The following is an 18,347-nucleotide window of genomic DNA, read 5'->3' as shown; positions in this document are numbered from 1 at the left end:
TTGTCTGTTGTGGTGACCTTGGGTAAGTCACTTAACTTAACTTCTCTGTGCCCCAGTTTCTTCAACTGTAAAATGGGGATTCAATATTCATTCTCTTTCCTACTTAGACTGTGAGACCCATGTGGGACAGGTACTGTTTCTGACCTGATTAACTTGTATCTATTCCAGCACTTAGAACAGTGCTTGATACAAAGAAAAGGCTTAACAAATACAATAACTATTAGATTACTATCCCCCATTTGACTGCAAGAGACCTGAGGGCAGGGATCATGTCCTATACTTATATTCCCCAAGTGCCTCCTGGAATTCAGTAATTAGAAAACCTATAGACAACAACACTTCAACAATTTTCTCAACACTCCTTCTACCACTTGGATGAGACTCTACGAACCATAGCTACTATTAATATGTAAAGACTTTCACTATACAAGCTTAATGTTAATGGGGAAATTAACAGCATTAACAATAATTGTGACAGAAATTTGAGTCAGTGCCAAAAGACTGGGCAAAACACTGATTGGACAAAACAACGAAAAATTGGTTTCAGGACTTAGTAGTAATTTGCAAAGGTTGCTGTTGGTTAGAGGAGAAATGAAAAGTACAGAGAGCAAAATGGCTGGAATCTAGAGACAATGCCTTAACTTTACTTAATATCAGGAGCTACAGCACATGTGAATCCCATCGTAAGGGGAAAGGGCAACACAAGTGCAGGTGACCCTGAACAGTTGATCCTATTCCTCTTTGTACCACCCTGGGTGTAAAGAGAAAAGCAGCAGTGACCTTGGCTTCCCACTCCCACCCTCTGTCCTTCAGTTCTCATTTCCTCTTGTGACCTCCAGAATCTACACGTGTTCCACCTATCTTTGACCATTTCAGCTCATCTGAACTGCCTCCCATCCTAAAATGTGATGTTCCACTCTTTCAACTACACCCTTTCCCCCTTATCTCTTAGACGGTGAGCCCCTTTTGAGATAGGGACTGGGTCCAACCTGATCAGTTTGCACAGTGCTTAACACATAGAAAGCACTTGATAAGTACCATACCTATTACTATTATTATTACTCTGGCTCTCTCATCTCCTACTCACAACCCTAGATCACTGCCACAGTCAATCCTCTTTCTCCACTACTACCCCTGTGAGACTGAATTGGGCTGGCAAAAATTCAGGCTCCAGGTCTGTCTCACAAGCCCGTCACCTTGGCATTTATCCTCCACTCATCTCTGTCTTTCAACCCATATATTCAATCTGTTACCAAATCCTGTCAGTTCTACCTTAACAACATTGTTAAAATCTGCCCTTTATTCTCCATTTAAAATGTTACCACATTTATCCAAGAACTTATCTTATCCTGCCTAGATTACTACATCAGCCTCTTCCAATATGGTGACCTCTCTGCCTCCTGTATCTCTCTCCGCTCCAGGCCATACTTCACTCTGCTGCCCAGATCATTTTTCTAAAAAAAGTTCAGTTTATGTTTCCCTACTCCTCAAGAACCTCTAGTGGTTGCCCATCCACCTCAGCATTGAACAGAAACTCCTTAGCATTGGCTTTAAAGCACTTAATCACCTTTCTATTATTATCAAATGCAGTTGAGTAGCTTGCAATTCATAGAAACATTATGGATATATTTTCTCCAAAACGTTTTATCTTCTGCCATAATCTGTAATCTTGCATAATCACAATCTAGCTGCTAGACTGCCTCTTCCACATTTCCCTTCCATTTTTCCTAGCATTAGTGTCTTCTCCAGAGAATTACTCCCCTTGATGATGTGTCCAAAATATGCCAATCTAAGTTGAGTCATTTGGCCTTCTGAAGACCCCAATGGTTTAATTTACTCCCAAACCCATTTGCTGTCTTTTGGGCAGCCTGTGGTATTTGGAAAAGCCTTCTCCAACACCACATTTCAAAGAAACAATGCTCTTTCTATCCTGTTTTTTTCACTGTCCAGCTTTCAGATCCATACATTCTCAGATCCATACATTCTCACTGGAAACACCAAAGAATTGACCATTTGTACTTTTGTGATGTGCTACATCAGCACATTTCATGATTATTTCCAGGCTCTTCATTGCAGATCGTCCTAACTTTAATCTTTGGTGTATTTCTTGACTATTAGTTCCTTTATTATTGTTTATCGATCCCAGGAGAGAAAAATTGTCAACTATTTCAATCTTCTCTCCATCTTCTATACCCCCTCCTATTTTTACCTCGCTGATTTCCAACTACAACCATCTCCCACACCCCACTCCTCTAACACCAATCTATTCACTGTATCTCATTTTTGCCTTCCTTGCCTACACCCTGCCTTTTCCTTGGAACACCTTCACCTGTCATATCCAACAGACCATTACTCTTCCCACCTGCAAAGCCTTATTCAAATCTCATCTCTTCTAAGAGGCTTTCCCTGGCTAAGTCCTCATTTCCCCTACTCCCTCTCCTTTCTGCATCACTCTTGTACTTAGATCTGTACCCTTTATTTACCCCATCCTCAGCCCCACAGCACTTGTATACATATCTGTAATTTCTTAATTTATATTAATGTCTGTCTCCCTGTTTAGACTATAAGCTTGCTGAGCATATCTGTAATTTACTCATTTTTATTAATGCCTGTTTCTCCTTCTAGACTATAAGCTTGCTGTGGGCAGGGAAAGTGACTACAACTCTATTATATTGCTCTGCACATATAAATCCCACTGATATGGGATAAGAAGAAGGCAGATTGGAGGGGGTCAAGGAGGGAATTGGAGGAGAGGAAGTGGGTGTAGATAATTCTCTCAAGGAGTTTCAAGATGAACTGTAGGAGAGAGATAGGGCAATATTTGGAGGGAGCCATGGGGTCAAGGGAGGATCTTTTTAGGAGAGGGGATTCATGAGCTTGTCTAAAAGCAGTGGGGAAGAAGCCTTTGTAGAGTGAACAGTTGAAGATTGTTGTCAGAGAGGAAAGAAAGGAAGGGGGCAAGTGTTTTGATAAGGTGTAAAGGGTCGGAGGCACAGGTGAAATCTGGTAGATTTTGAGAGGAGGCAGGAGTCCCAGTGTCACTGCCTTCTATCACTCCTTGACTCTGCCAATCTGTTGCTCCACCCCACCTCTCCCACTCACAAACTTGGTCACACCTTTGATCCCATCATCTCTTACCAACTCAACCAATTCATCTCTCTGAGCACATCACACTCCATCTTGCCTTCCTATCCTCTCTACTCACTCTTGATGACCAGATTACTGCTCTCAACTACACCCTCTCTACTCAACTCGCTCCCCTTTCCCTTTGTCGCTGTCGCACCACTAACCCATAGGCTTGGATCACTGCCACTGTCCGCCTCCTTTGCTCTTACACTGGAGCTGCTGAACGCTGCTGGTGAAATTCTAAGCACCAAGTCAACCTTGTTCACTCTAAATTTATACTTTCCTGCCTCAACTCTGCCCTCTCCTCTGCCAGACAAAGCTATTTTTCTTCCCTGATTGACATCCATGCCCATCACTCCTGTCAGATGTTCCGGTCATTTAACTCCTTCCCCAGGCCCCCGGTTCCTCTCCCTCCTCCATCCCTCACCCGCAGCAATCTGGTCACCTACTTCATTAGGAAAATTAACACCATCAGTCTGAGCTCCCTAAAGTCACCCCTCCCCCTTCTCCATCCTCCCCACTCTCAACCCTCTCCTCTACTTTCCCATCTTTCCCAGCAGTATCTTCAGAGGAGATCTCCTCCCTCCTCAAGTGTCACCTCCTCCACCTGTGCTTCCGATGCCATTCTCTCTCATCTTATAAAAATTCTCACCCCTTCCCTCCTTTCCTCCTTAACTTCCTTCTTCAATTGCTCCCGCTCTCGAATGGTTTCTTCCCCTCTGCCTTCAAACATGCCCATGTCTCCCCCATCCTAAAACGCTTTTTCTTGACCCCTCAGCCCCTTCCAGTTATCATCCTAACTCCCTCTTACCCTTCCTTTCCAAACTCCTAGAGCGAGTCATCTACACTTGCTGCCTCGAATTCCTTAACTCCAACTCTCTCGGACCCCCTCCAATCTGGTTTCCATCCCCTCCACTCCACTGAAATTGCCCTCTCAAAGGTCACCAATGACTTCCTTCTTTTCAAATGCAATGACTCCTACTCTATCCTAATCCTCCTCCACCTTTCAGCTGCCTTTGACATTGTCGACCACCCCCTTCTCCTCAACACGTTATCCAAGCTTGGCTTCACAGACTCCATTCTCTCCTGGTTCTCCTCTTATTATTCTGGCCATTCATTCTCAATCCCCTTCATGGGCTTCTCCTCCCCAACCCATCCCCTAACTGTAAGGGGTTCCTCAAGGGTCAGTTCTTGGTCCCCTTCTGTTCTCCATCTATATCCACTCCCTTGGTGAACTCATTCACTCCCACAGCTTCAACTATCATCTCTATGCAGATGACAACCAAATCTACATCTCTTCCCCTGTTCTTTCCCCTTCCCTCCAGGCTTGTATCTCCTCCTGTCTTCAGGACATCTCCACCTGGATGTCTGCCCGCCACCTAAAACTCAACATGTCCAAGACTGAGCTCCTTATCTTTCCTCCCAAACCCTGTCATCTCCCTGATTTTCCCATCACTGTGGATGGCACTCCCATCTTTCCCATCTCACAAGCCCACAACCTTGGGGTCCTCCTTGACTCTGCTCTCTCATTCACCCCACATAGCCAATCTGTCACCATAACCTGCCGGTCTCACCTTCACAACATTGCCAAGATCTGCCCTTTCTCACCATCCAAACTGCTACCTTGCTGGTACAATCTCTCATCATATCCTGACTAGATTACTGCATCAGCCTCCTTTCTGATTTCCCATGCTTCTGCCTCTCCCCACTTCAGTCTATACTTCACTCTGCCGCCCAGATTATCTTTCTACAGAAATGCTCTGGGCATGTCACTCCCCTCCTCAAAATCCTCCAGTATTTGCCTATCAACCTTCAAATCAAGCAAAAACTCCTCATTATTGGCTTCAAAGCTCTCCATCACCTTGTCCCCTCCTACCTCACCTCTCTTCTTTCTGTCTACAGCCCAAACCACACACTCCACTCCTCTGCCACTAACCTTCTCACTGTGCCTCATTCTTGCCTGTCCCACCGTCAACTCCTGGCCCACATCCTACCTCTGGCCTGGAATGCTCTCCCTCCTCACATCTGCCAAACTAGCTCTCTTCTCCTTTTCAAAGCCTACTGAGAGTTCACTTCCTCCAGGAGGCCTTCCCAGACTGAGCTCCCCATTTTTCCTCTGCTCCTCCTCCCCTCCCCATTGCCCCTTCTCCCTCCCTCTGCTCAACCCTTTTCCCCTCCCCAGAGCACTTGTGCATATTTGTACATATTCATTACTCTGTTTATTTTATTAATGTGTATATTTCTATAATTCTATTTATCTATTTTGATGATATTGATGCCTACTTGTTTGGTTTTCTTGTCTGTCTTCCCCTTCTAGACTGTGAGCCCGTTGTTGGGTAGGGATTGTCACTACCTGTTGCTGAATTGTACTTTCCAAGCGCTTAGTACAGTGCCCTGCACGCAGTAAGCGCTCAATAAATACAATTGAATGAGTGAATGAATGAACCTATAAGCTATATTCAGCATCAAATGGCAAGTCATGATTATTAATAATGGAGCACTGAAACCCAGTCACCTCCCCTAGATGAAGATAATAGGATACTCAAAAACCTGCTTTATGGTGAACTGAAAAATGAAGCCCAGTTTCAGACAACCTAACCGAGCAGTGTTCTTTTAGGAGACTATTGCAGTACGATACACCACCTTGGTGGGTGGACATTTAAAGTGAAGTTGCTCTCCTTGAGCAAAGGCTTTACAAAGAGGTTTGAAAACAAAGGCAAACTCTGAATGGGACAAACCCATTAGTTCAGCCAGGATATATTTATGCAAGCAAATGGTTCAGAAAGGAGTGCTTATTCTGTTTTGGTCCTTTCTCTACAGAGGAGGTCCAGGGGCTTACAACACAACTGGTTCCTTGAAACTGCCAGAACACATTTTTCCATAAGGAACAACGTTATCAAAGGGGAATAGGTTCCTAAACCAAGATACCCTACTGTTACCCAAATTACTCAGAACAGTGTACTCAAACAGGGTAAACTGAATATTCTAGCCCTATTAATGTATTTTAAGGTGAAAAGAGCAATCATATTTACATAAAAATCACTTTGAAAGTTAAAAATAGAGCATATACACTACACTGGGCATCATCTCTATTTTCAAATTAGAAACTCAAAATTTGAAGATATCTACCTTTTCATTTCAAAAAATGGGTTACTGGGGTGGGTCTGGTGAATTAAGAGGTGATTTTGGAGGGATCACATTGAGGGTCTAGGGCACACTGGGTGAGCCAGGACAAGGAGGTAGAATGGAAAAGAGAAATCTGCCAGTGCCCAATGCCAGCAGCCCAGAGTGGAAAAGATTTAGCATATTCCAATCATTCATTTTTTTTTTGTTTTGTTTCTCTCTGCTTCATTTTGTATTGTGTGTGAATAATGAACAAAGAACGAAACTTTATTCTCGGGTTATGTTTAAATAAAAATAAATTGTGTTTACAAATAATTAGTAAGAGGCGAGGAACGGATGATGGGAATCAGAGTTATTTCAAGTTCTAGAGACTATTTTTACAATGTTTACATTTGTTAAAAGCATTGACTGATAATGGTGCTTCTCTAGCTGAAGGGGAACTGGAGTGGTGGGGGGCAAAGAGGGACATAGGCACTGCCTGAGTTTTTCAACTTTAGGGAAAGGATGGTGCATACTTTCAATTAAATGCATTCCCCAGCAGAGAAAACTGCTGTGAGGTCCTGGCAGGGCTGGCTTCAGGACAATAAGCAGGGTAAGAGTTCAAGTCAGGGTGGCGTCTGAAGAGGATAACAAATTGACTTGAATTTCCAAAATGGCCACCACTTAGGACATTCAAGATGGTGCCCACAACGTAACCTCATCAAGATGGCTTCCACTCATGCAGCGAGTCAATTGTCACCCTTATTCCCTCTGCTGCTTTGTTAAGCAGTCATTTTTAAATTATTACGGGATCCTCCACTTCCCACCCTCCTCTAAACAACTGACACCCATCCTCCTAAGGCCCTGAAATATAGGAATTCCCTCAGAAAGATTTGGCATTTGCGTTTTCATTTATTTAAGAGCCAGGGAGCAAGATGGGGCCAAATGAAGTTACTTGGTTATGGAGGGCCAAAGTAACAAGTGGCTCAGTGCTATATGCTCCATGTACTGAGGGCAGCTTGAACTGGAGGAGCTGCTTAACAACAACCAGGGCAGCCCTCTTCATACAGAGTTTATGATGTCTATCCCAGATCCCACCCAACCCTATGTTTCTGGTTTGCTAGTCCCTAGCCATTGTTCTAGTTGCTCTGACTACGTCCAGCTGCCAAGGGACTATGCACAAATTTCAATCCACCCAAATGTGTTTAATCACTTTACTACCCTGTTAAAGACCTCAACTAAAGGTTAACACATCTAAAAATATTAACAAATCAAAATTATGTCTCCAGTCCCACTTTCTTAATTGACACTTGAGGAGGCAGAGCCTTAAAGTTTCAGCCCTGATTTCTGACTCAGTGTTGGCAATTAAAATATGGACCATAAATGAAAAAAATCCCCCAAAAGCACGAGCAGCCAGTACGGACAGAAAAGAGCAGGGTCCTCGCTGGGTGGGGAGTGAGGATTGAGATCTGGACCTGGAAATTGTGTCATTATCTGATCCTTTTTAGGATATACTAAATGGTGGTATACACAACTTCTGGGAACAACTAGGAGAGAAGTTTTTTAATTTCCTCCCATGGTTATGCATTTAATTCTCTCCCTCCTGCTATTTAGCAAACCAGTTCCCTTTCCAGTACTAATTACTCAGTTTCTCACCAGAATGAGAGGTTCTTCTACTGTCAGTAGAGGCTTGTAAACTCCATCTCTCCCACCCCCATGCCCCCAACTTCCAGAAATACTCCTGCAAAAGTACATTTACTCCATGCTCACATAAAAACTAACCTTACTCAAGGTACTTCAATCTCCTACTGTGTCACCATTAACTCCTTGCCAGTGTCGCTCCTTGTGGCTCAAAACTCCCCTCCTGCATCATATTTATTCATTCATCCATTCAATAATATTTACTGAGCGCTTACTGTGTGCAGAACACTATACTAAGCATTTGGAAAGTATAATTCAGCAATAAAGAGAGATAAACCCTACCCACAATGGACTTACAGAAGGGGTGGAGACAAACAAGTAAACAGGCATCAATAGTATCAATATAAATAGAATTATAGATACATACACATCAAAACAAGTAAACAGGCATTAATAAAAATAAAAAGAATTATGGATATGCACAAGAGCTGTGGGGGGGGGGGTAGAGTGTAGAGTAAAGGGAGTGAGTCGGGGCGATTAGGAGGGAGGGCCCCTTAGGAGGGAAGGGAGCGGAGGAGAAAGGGGGGTTAATCTGAGAAGGCCTCTTGGGGAGGTGAGTCTTCAGTAGGGCCTTGAAGGGGGAAATGTGAATGTTTGGGGGATTTGAGGAGGAAGAGCATTCCAGGCCAGAAAGTAGGACATGGGCCAGGGGTCGACAGTGGGGGACAGGCGAGAATGAGGCACAGTTGAGTACATTAGCACCAGATGAGCGGAGTGTGTGGGCTGGGCTGTAGAAGGAGAGAAGGGAGGGTGAGGTAAAAGGGGGCAAGGTGATGGAGAGCTTTGTAGCCAACAGCGAGGAGTTTTTTGCTTGATATGACGGTTAATAGGCAACCACTGGAGATTTTTGAAGGAGGGGGTGAAAATGCCCAGAACGTTTCTGGAGAAAAGATAATCAGGCAGCAGAGAGAAGTATAGATTGAAGTTGGGAGAGACCTCCTGGTTGGGAGGCCAGAAAAAGATGCTGATGCTGTAATCCAGTTTGGGATAGCGTGAGTAATTGGCAACGTGGGTAGTGATTTGGTTAGAGAGGAAAGAGTGGATCACAGTGATGGTTGTGAAGGTGAGATCGGCAGGTTTTGGTGATGGATTGGATGTGTGGGGTGAATGAGAGAGCAGAGTCAAGGATGACACCAAGGTTGCGGCGCTTGTGAGATGGGAAGGATGGTAGTGCCGTCCACAGTGACGGGAAGTCAGGGAGAGGACAGGGTTTGGGAGGTAATATAAGGAGCTCTGCCTTGGACATGTTGAGTTTTAGGTGGCAGAAGACATCCAAGTAGAGATGTCCTGAAAGACAGGAGGAGATGTGAACCTGGATGGAGGGAGAGAGACTAGGGGAGGAGATAAAGATTTGGGTATCATCCGCCAAGAGATGATGGTTGAAGCCGAGGGGAGTGAATGAGTTCACCAAGGGAGTGAGTATAGATGGAGAATAAAAGGGGACCAAGAACCTGACCCTTGAGGAACCTCTACAGTTAGGTGATGGGAGGGGAGGAGGAGCCTGTAGAGGAGATTGAGAATGAACAGCCAGAGAGATAAGAGGAGAAGCAGGAGAGGGCGGAGTCCGTGAAAGACAGGGTTAGATAATGTGTTGAGGGAGAAAGAGATGGTTGACAGTGTCAAAGGCAGCTGAGAGGTCGAGGAGGATTAGGTTGGAGTAGGAGCCTTTGGATTTGGCAAGAAGGAGGTCATTGGTGACCTTTGAGAGGATGGTTTCAGTGGAGTGGAGGGGACAGAAGCCAAATTGGAGGGGGTCCGGGAGAGAGTTGGAGGAGACGAATTTGAGGCAGTGAGTGTAGATGACTTGCTCCAGAAGTTTGGAAAAGAAGGGTAGGAGGGAGATATCTGACAGACCATCACTCTTCCTGCTTTCAAAAGCCTCATTCTTTTTTTCTTTATGTTCTTTGCTAAATAATAATAATAATAATAATAATAATAATGTTGGTATTTGTTAAGCGCTTACTATGTGCAGAGCACTGTTCTAAGCGCTGGGGTACGACACAGGGGAATCAGGTTGTCCCACGTGGGGCTCACAGTCTTAATCCCCATTTTACACATGAGGGAACTGAGGCACAGAGAAGTTAAGTGACTTGCCCACAGTCAACAGCTGACAAGTGGCAGAGCTGGGATTCGAACTCATGAGCCCTGACTCCAAAGCCCGTGCTCTTTCCACTGAGCCATGCTGCTTCACACTTACTGTGTCAAACAATGTTCTCATTGCTGGGGGTAGGTACAAATTAATTAAGTCATAGTCTTATACCACATGGGGCTTACAGTCTAAGTAGGAGGGAGAACATTTACAGTTTACAATTGAGGAAACTGAGGCATAAGGAGATAAATGACTTACCCAAGTTCACACAGCAAGTAATTAGCAGAGCCAGGATGAGAACCAGATCCTCTGACTCTTAGGGCACCGTGTTCTATCCACTAGGCCACGCTGCTTCCTCTTTCCCCTATTTTCATCCTCCCAAATGCATCATCCATGCACTTGGGCCTGTAGCCTTAAGTACCCATGATATTCACCTCTCCCCAAGGCCTCCACAGCAGATTTTTATGGTATTTGTTAAGCACTTACTCTGTGCCCAGGCATTGTATATAAGCACTGGGTAAATACAAACTAATCAAGATGGACACAGTTCATGTCCCACATGAGGCTCACAGTATTAATCTCCGTTTTACAGATGAAGTAACTAAAGCACAGAGAAGTTTAAGTGATTTGCCCCAAGGTCACATCAGCAGACAAGTGGCCCAGCTGGGATTAGAACCCCTGTTTTCTGGCTCCCCAGGCCCACGGTCTATCCAATGGGACATGCTGCTTCTAATGTACATAAATATCTCCAACTGATTTTAATGTCTGCCTCCCTCCTTAGTCTGCGTGCTCCTTGTGATTAGGCCATCATTTTACCGTATTGTACTCTCCCCAAGCACTTAGTACAGTGCGCTATACACAGTAAGGGCTCAGTAAATACTGCTGACAGATTAACTGAATTACTGATACCCGGATAGTGATGGTGGGGAAACAAATTCACGATGATAGAATAGATCACAATACTGGATAGGACTGTGTGTCACCTCTGCCTAGAGCTCGGGATGCCCGCTCTGTCTGCACCAAGCTGTGGTTTGGGTGAGTGTCCCACTGAAGACTCGTGGGGCTGGAAGCTAGGGCGCTTCACCACAAGCATGTAATAGCATAATTGTGTTCCTCCAGAGTGAGAAGCATTAGTGGGTGGGAATCTACCTCCTCTGGCTTGTGCAAACAAGGCATAGTGAATTTCCTCCTAAGTGGGAAGCTTAGCTAGGTGTTTAGCCACATGCCATTAATGCACAAGGACATTCCTCCCCATAGGGAAGTTCCAATATAATTAAATAATCATCTTCCTCCCAAAAGGGAAGTTCAATTTGCCACGTGGCATAAATTTTGTATAAACTCAGCCCTTGTGACCCCAGTCTCTCACTCTCACTGCACCGATTCCCAAATCCATCTCTGGGCACAGGCGACATAAATGGCGAATGAGGATGGTAAACGACAATGGCAACAGAGGACTGGAGAGGCTGTTTGCCTTCCTTGAAGATTTAGGGGTGGAAACACCAAGGTGGAACAGTTGCTGATGAAAAATCACTGGGATGATCTGGGGAGTTTCATCAGGGAGGTCTGTGAGAAGCAGGAGACTACGCCGACCAGGAAAAGAAAGGAAAAGCCTTCCTCCTTGGCCTCCTTTCAATGGTGTTGCAAGCTGCTGTTAGGGGGCCAGGAAGGGGGTAGGAGGAAAAGAAAGACCTAGAGGCGAATCTTAGGGAGTGGTGAGATGAAAATGCCTCTTGTTGCAGACAGCAGCTGAGGTAAAAAACGCAGCAAGCAGCCCTGTTCATTCGTTTAACCTATGGAGCTACCCAAATTCACTTATAGGAATTTCCCTTCACAGTGTCCAGTACACATTTTCACAACACTGGCCAGTTCATGCAAACATAACTTTTGTTTATGGGTCAGTGGGTGTCCTTCCTAGCAGTGGTCCAAGTTGTTCTTCTTGGCCCTGAGCCTTTTTTGAATGCTTACTGTATGTAGACCACTGTAATAAGTGCTTGGAAAGAACAATTTAGCAATAAATATAGAGACTCCCTGACCACAATGGGCTCACAGTCTATAACAGAAGTTTGGCCACCTGGGAAGGCTAAGGAATTAGAAAGGTGGAGGAAGCTCCACTGAAAAGAGCAGAGAGGTCATGTACAGTGCTTTGCACACAGTAAGTGCTCAATAAATACAATTGAATGATGAATGAGTGTATTCAGAGTTATGCAGGGGCAATGATTATGAAGAGGAGGACCCCCTCAACCCTTCCCAGTGTCAGACCATTACATTCCAGGCTGGATGGGAAGGTGCCCCCACAGAACCCTGGGTGGCACCCCAAGCCCCCCAGCCCATTATCAAGGAGGAGGGGGACCCCGAGGGAAAGGTCACCACCCAGACTACGACCTTCACCACCACCGATATCAAGCAGCTTTCCAAGTAATTTGCCCATGACCCTGGGGAACCAGTGATAGACTGGCTGGCTAGATTAAGTAAAGGAGGAACTGGCCAGGTGGGCGTGAGTCCAAATGAAAGCAATAGCCTAGATTTGGTCCCAGGGGTGGACGTGACCCACACTCCTAGTCAAGGTCATATCCTTGGGAGGCTCGCGGTGCTCTAGACAAGGATGATTCCCCAGAACATGCAGGGAAGAATTAGCAGCCTTCGGTGGAACAACCTGACTACATTAAACCAGCAAATACAGTCAACAGCGATTGGCCTCTGTACCAGTCTCCTGAGCTACCAGTTGCCTGGCATTTAGGAGCCTGTGGTTGAGAAAGGCTTGGGGCCAAGAAGAACAACTTGGATCACTGCTAGGAAGGATACCCACTGACCCATAAACAAAAGTTATGTTCGAATGAACTGGCAACTGTTGTGAAAATGTGTATTGGACACCGTGAACGGAAATTGCTATAACTGAATTTGGGTAGCTCCACAGGTTGAGAGTCATTTTATTGGTCTTGTGTTTTTAATCCTTTTCCCTTCTCTCAGCTATTTTAAGAAGTCACCTGGTCATCTGCAGAAAACTGCAACTGAGCCATGGTGGGTAGGAAACTTAACTAACTTTCCTTCAGTGCCTTGTTAGGAAAAAGAAAACCCTAGGGGGCTGGAGCTATCAGTTTAGAAGATTTAAAAGGAATTTGTTTGAGAAAAGGCACCTCCCTCAATCAAAGAGTTACCTCCCTAGAGCAAATGGTTGTCTTCTTCAATCAAGACACCTCTCTCAATTAAATAGTTAAGTCTGAAACTGTGAAGGAGCTAATTGGAGAGAAGCTGCAATTGCTCTCTCAGGCTAGCAATGCCTATAGGGGTGGTGGGAATAGAAATTTCACTATTTCTGAAATTCTATTGCATTAGATATTTGCGAAATTGATAAGAAGAGGTATATAAACAAGTCAAAAACAAACTAAATGTCAAGCCATGTGGTCTAGTGGAAATAGCCCAGGCTGGAAGTCAGAAGACCTGCGTTCTAGTTCTGGCTCCGCCATTTGTCTGCTGCATGGCCTTGGGCATGTCACTTGACTTCTTTATGCCTCAGTTGCCTCATTTGTAAAATGGGGATTAAAACTGTGAATGCCATGTGGGGACAGGATCTGTGCCTGACCCGATTTACTTGATCCACACCAGAGCTTATTAATATGCCTGGCCCACAGTAAGCACTTAACAAATATCAGAGTTATTATTAATAATCAATAATAAATGACATTTATTGACCGATACTTGTGTACAGAGCTCTGCATTAAGCGCTTGGGAGAGCCCAATACAACAAAGTTAGTAGACATTTCCTTGCCCACAAGGAACTATGGTCTAGAAGCGGAAACAGACACTAAAATAAATTATGGTATGTACATAAGTGTATACCACTTAACTTCACTTGGTAGCCACCTGGTAGCCACTGTAGTCTTCTCTAAAGACTACATATCATTGGGCAAGTCCACTTAACTTCCCCATGGCTCAATTTTTCTCACCTGCAAAATGGGGATTATTCATTCATTCATTCATTTCCAATAGTATCTATTGAGCGCTTACTATGTGCAGAGCACTGTACTAAGCTCTTTGGAATGTACAAATCAGCACAGGATTAATGCCTGTTGTTCTCTCCTACTTGGGCTGTGAGCTCTATGTGGATAGATTATCTTCTATCTACCCTAATGCTTACTAGAATGTTCGGCACTTAGTAAGCGCCTAACAAATCTTACAATCATTACCAATTCTACTTCACAGGACACTTTAGGTGGTTTGACATTTGAAGTCTTCTTCACTGATATCAGGTTTTAGTTCCAAATTATTCTACTTTCAGGACCAGGACAAATCATCCTATGGTTGGGTTCTGACCTGCTGCCTTCTAGCTCCATGCTTTCCCATTTTCCACTCATCTCCAGTTTCTCTCACCATCACTCAATCTCATCCCTAGTCTATATTCTCCTTGTCATCTATTCTTAGCAAACAGTCCTTGTCCGCTCTCTCAAAGCTTTGTCTTTTCCCCGTTTCTTACTCTTCCCAACTTTGTCTTCTCTTTCTTTTCCTTTTAGTTTTCCTCCCATCCTTTTCTTCCATGCACTGTCTATGGTCCTGTCCTCACTTCCCACTCTCGATGATCAGGTCTCCGCTCTCAACTCCACCCCTCTCTACTCATCTTAACTCTCTCCCCCCTTTCCCTCCCCACTCTTGCTCCACCAACCCACCACCCCTGGATCACCTCCTCTGTCTGCCTCCTACGCTCCTATGCTCGAGCTGCCGAGAGCTGCTGGCGAAAGTCCAAGCACCAAAGCCGACTCACACACTTCAATTTATCCTTTCCTGCTTTAACTCTGCCCTCTCCTCCGCCAGGCAAAACTTCTTCTCCTCCCTCATCGACACCCATGCCCGTCACCCCCGCCGATTGTTCGGGACCTTTAACTCTCTCCTTAGGCCCCCTGTTCCTCCCCCTCCCCCATCTCTCACCCCCAATGATCTGGCCACCTATTCTTCCACAAAAATCAAACACAATCAGGTCTGAGCTCCCCAAAGTCACCCCTCCGCCTCTCCCCCCCCCCACCAACCCTCTCCCCTACTTTCCCATCCTTCCCTGCAGTATCCTCAGAGGAGATCTCCTCCCTCCTCGCAAGTGCCACCCCCTCCACCTGCGCCTCGGACCCCATTCCCTCTCACCTTATTAAAACCATCGCTCCTGCCCTCCTCCCTTCCTTAACTTCTATTTTCAACCACTCAATCTCCAATGGCTCCTTCCCCTCTGCCTTCAAACATGCCCATGTCTCCCCCATCCTAAAAATACCCGATCTTGATCCCACTTCCCCCTCCAGTTATCGCCCTATCTCCCTACTACCCTTCCTTTCCAAAATCCTAGAACAAGTCGTCTACAATCGCTGCTTAGAATTCCTTAACTCCCATTCTCTCCCGGACCCCCTCTGATCTGGCTTCTGTCCCCTCCACTCTACCGAGACTGCTCTCTCTAAGGTCACCCATGACCTCCTTCTTGCCAAATCCAATTGGCTCTACTCCCATTCTGATCTCCTTGAACTCTCTGCTGCCTTTTGACACTGTCGACCATCCCCTCCTCCTCCATACCTTATCTCACCTTGGGCTTCACGGGACCCCGTCCTCTCCTGGTTCTCCTCTTACCTCTTTGGCCGGTCATTCTCGGTCTCCTTCTCTGGGCGCCTCCTCCCCCTCCCATCCTTTAACTGTTGGAGTTCCTCAAGGGGTCGGTTCTTGGCCCTCTTCTGTTCTCCATTTACACTCACTCCCTTTGGGTGAACTCATTCGCTCTCACGGCTTTGACTACCATCTCTACGCAGATGACACGCAGATCTACATCTCTGCCCCTGTCCTCGTCCCCCCTCCCTTCAGGCTCGCATCTCCTCCTGCCTCCAGGATGTCTCCACCTGGATGTCGGCCCACCACCTAAAACTCAACATGAGGCAAGACTGAGCGCCTCATCTTCCCTCCCAAACCCGGGTCCTCTCCCAGACTCCCTATCACTGTGGATGGCACGACCCTCCTTCCTGTCTCTCGGGCGCCCGCAATCTCGGTGTCATCCTTGACTCGTCTCTCTCGTTCACCCCACGCATCCTATCCGTTACGAGATCTGCCGGTTTCACCTTTACAATATCGCCAAGATCCGCCCTTTCCTCTCCACCCAAACGGCTACCTTTACTGCTACGGGCTCTCGTTATATCCTGGCTAGACTACTGTGTCAGCCTTCTCTTTGATCTCCCTTCCTCCTCTCTCACCCTGCTCCAGTCTATTCTTCACTCCGCTGTCCGGCTCATCGTCCTGCAGAAACGATCTGGGCATGTCACTCCCTTCTTAAACAATTCCAGTGGTTGCCTATCGACCTCCGCTCCAAACAAAAACTCCTCACTCTAGGCTTCGAGGCTCTCCATCACCTTGCCCCTGTCCTACCTCTCCTCCCTTCTCCTTTTCTACCGCGCCACCCCGCACGCTCCGCTCCTCTGCTGCCCACCTCCCTCACCGGTCCCTCGGTGCTCGCCTATCCGCGCCGTCGACCCCTCGCTGGTTCGATACCCCCCGGGGCCAACATCTCCCGTGGTCCTGCGAACGCCTCTCCTTCCTCACGCTCCGCCAAAACTCGATTCTCTTCCCCCTCTTCAAAACCCATACTCTAAAACTCACCTCCTGCCAAGAGGGGGCCTTCCCAGGGACTGAGCTCCTCTCTCCCTCTACTCCCTCTACCACCCCCTTCACTCTCTCCGCAGCTTAACCCCTCTTATCTCCGCCCCATTTCCCTCTGCTCCTCCCCCTCTCCTTTCCCATCCCCAGCCCCCCCTGCAAAAAACCCGTACTCGTGCACGCGTCAAACTGTATATATTTTCATTACCCTATTTATTTTGTTAATGAAACGTACATCACCTTGATTCTATTTCGTTGCCATTGTTTTACGAGATGTTCTTTCCCCTTGACTCTATTTATCGCCATCGTCTTGTCTGTCCGTCTCCCCCGATTAGACCGTAACCCCGTCAAATGCAGGGACTGTCTCTATCTGTTGCTGGACTTGTTCATTCCAAGCACTTAGTACAGTGCTCTGCACATAGTAAGCGCTCAATAAATACTATTGAATGAATGAATGAATATGGTCCCATCACTTTCTCCTGAGGATACATTCTAATGGTACTCTTTATTAAGCAAGTGTGCTAAATCCTGGAGTAGGTATAAAATTTATCTGTCTGGATGGAGATCCTGTCATGCAGCGCTCGCCATCTAAACGGTAGGGAGAGAAGGTATAATACAGATTGAGGAAAACCAAGGCACAAAGAATGAAGTGGCCTAACCAAGGTCACACAGTGGGCCAGTGGCAAAGCTGGGGTTATGAATCCAAGTTTCCTGACTCCTTTGTTCTTACCACTAGCCAAGCTGATTCTCTTCTTACCTGGATATCTTTCTCTTTGCAAGTTTATCTGGGATTCTTTCTGCCTCTCCTTTTGCATCCCATTCATTGCCTTCTCCAGTTGCCTGCACAACATTCTTTTTCTTTCTCTCTTTTTTTCTGCTTCCTTTTCTTGGAATCCTCTGCCCCTAATGCTGCTCTACATTCTGCAGTAGTAGAGATTGATCTGACCCCACTCCTGCAAAGTCGGCTCAAGACATGGCATGCCCAGCCAAAACTGTTAAAATTTGAAGTTATATAGGTCAAGCCTGTTAAATGCTTCCCAAATACATATGTTGGGAATTGGTAAATCCTTCAGGCAAAAAAAAAATTAAAAATACAAAAAAAAAAAGCTTTCATTAATGACGAAAGTTGTATCTCTTAATTCATTCACCCCACACATCCAATCCATCACCAATGCCTGCCGGTCTTACCTTTACAATATCGCCAAGATCTGCCCTTTCCTCTCCATCCAAACAGCTATCATACTGGTACAAGCTCTCATAATATCCCGGCTGGATTATTGTGTCAGCCTTCTCTCTGATCTCCCTTCCTCCTGTCTCTCCCCACTCCAGTCTATTCTTCATTCCGCTGCCTGGATCGTCTTCTTGCAGAAACACTTGGGGAATGTCACTCCCCTCTTAAAAACCTCCAGTGGTTGCCTATCAACCCCTGCACAAAACAAAAACTCCTCACTCTGCGGCTTCAGGCTCTCCATCACCTTGCCCCCTCCTCCTCACCTCCCTTCTCTCTTTCTAACTGTCCACCCCACATGCTCTATTCCTCTGCCGCTCACCTCCTCACCGTCCCCCGTTCATGCCTATCACTTGGCCCACGTGCCTCCCACTGTCCTGGAATGCCCTCCCTCTCACCGTCCACCAAACTAACTTTCTTCCCCTCTTCAAAGCCCTACTTAAGAGCTCACCTCCTCCAAGAGGCCTCCCAGACTGAGCTTCCCCTTTTCCC

At 46.0% G+C, this 18,347-nt stretch overlaps 1 protein-coding gene across 1 annotated transcript in view; it reads right to left on the bottom strand.

The window, feature by feature from the left end:
- Nucleotides 1-18,347, bottom strand: part of PLCE1 (phospholipase C epsilon 1) — a 363,948-nt gene that overhangs the window by 78,418 nt on the left and 267,183 nt on the right.

The sequence above is a fragment of the Ornithorhynchus anatinus genome, chromosome 3, assembly GCF_004115215.2.
Source record: "Ornithorhynchus anatinus isolate Pmale09 chromosome 3, mOrnAna1.pri.v4, whole genome shotgun sequence".
Classification (NCBI taxonomy): Eukaryota; Metazoa; Chordata; class Mammalia; order Monotremata; family Ornithorhynchidae; genus Ornithorhynchus; species Ornithorhynchus anatinus.
The sequence above is the reverse complement of the archived record's forward strand: the minus strand, read 5'-3'. Positions and strand labels throughout refer to the sequence as shown.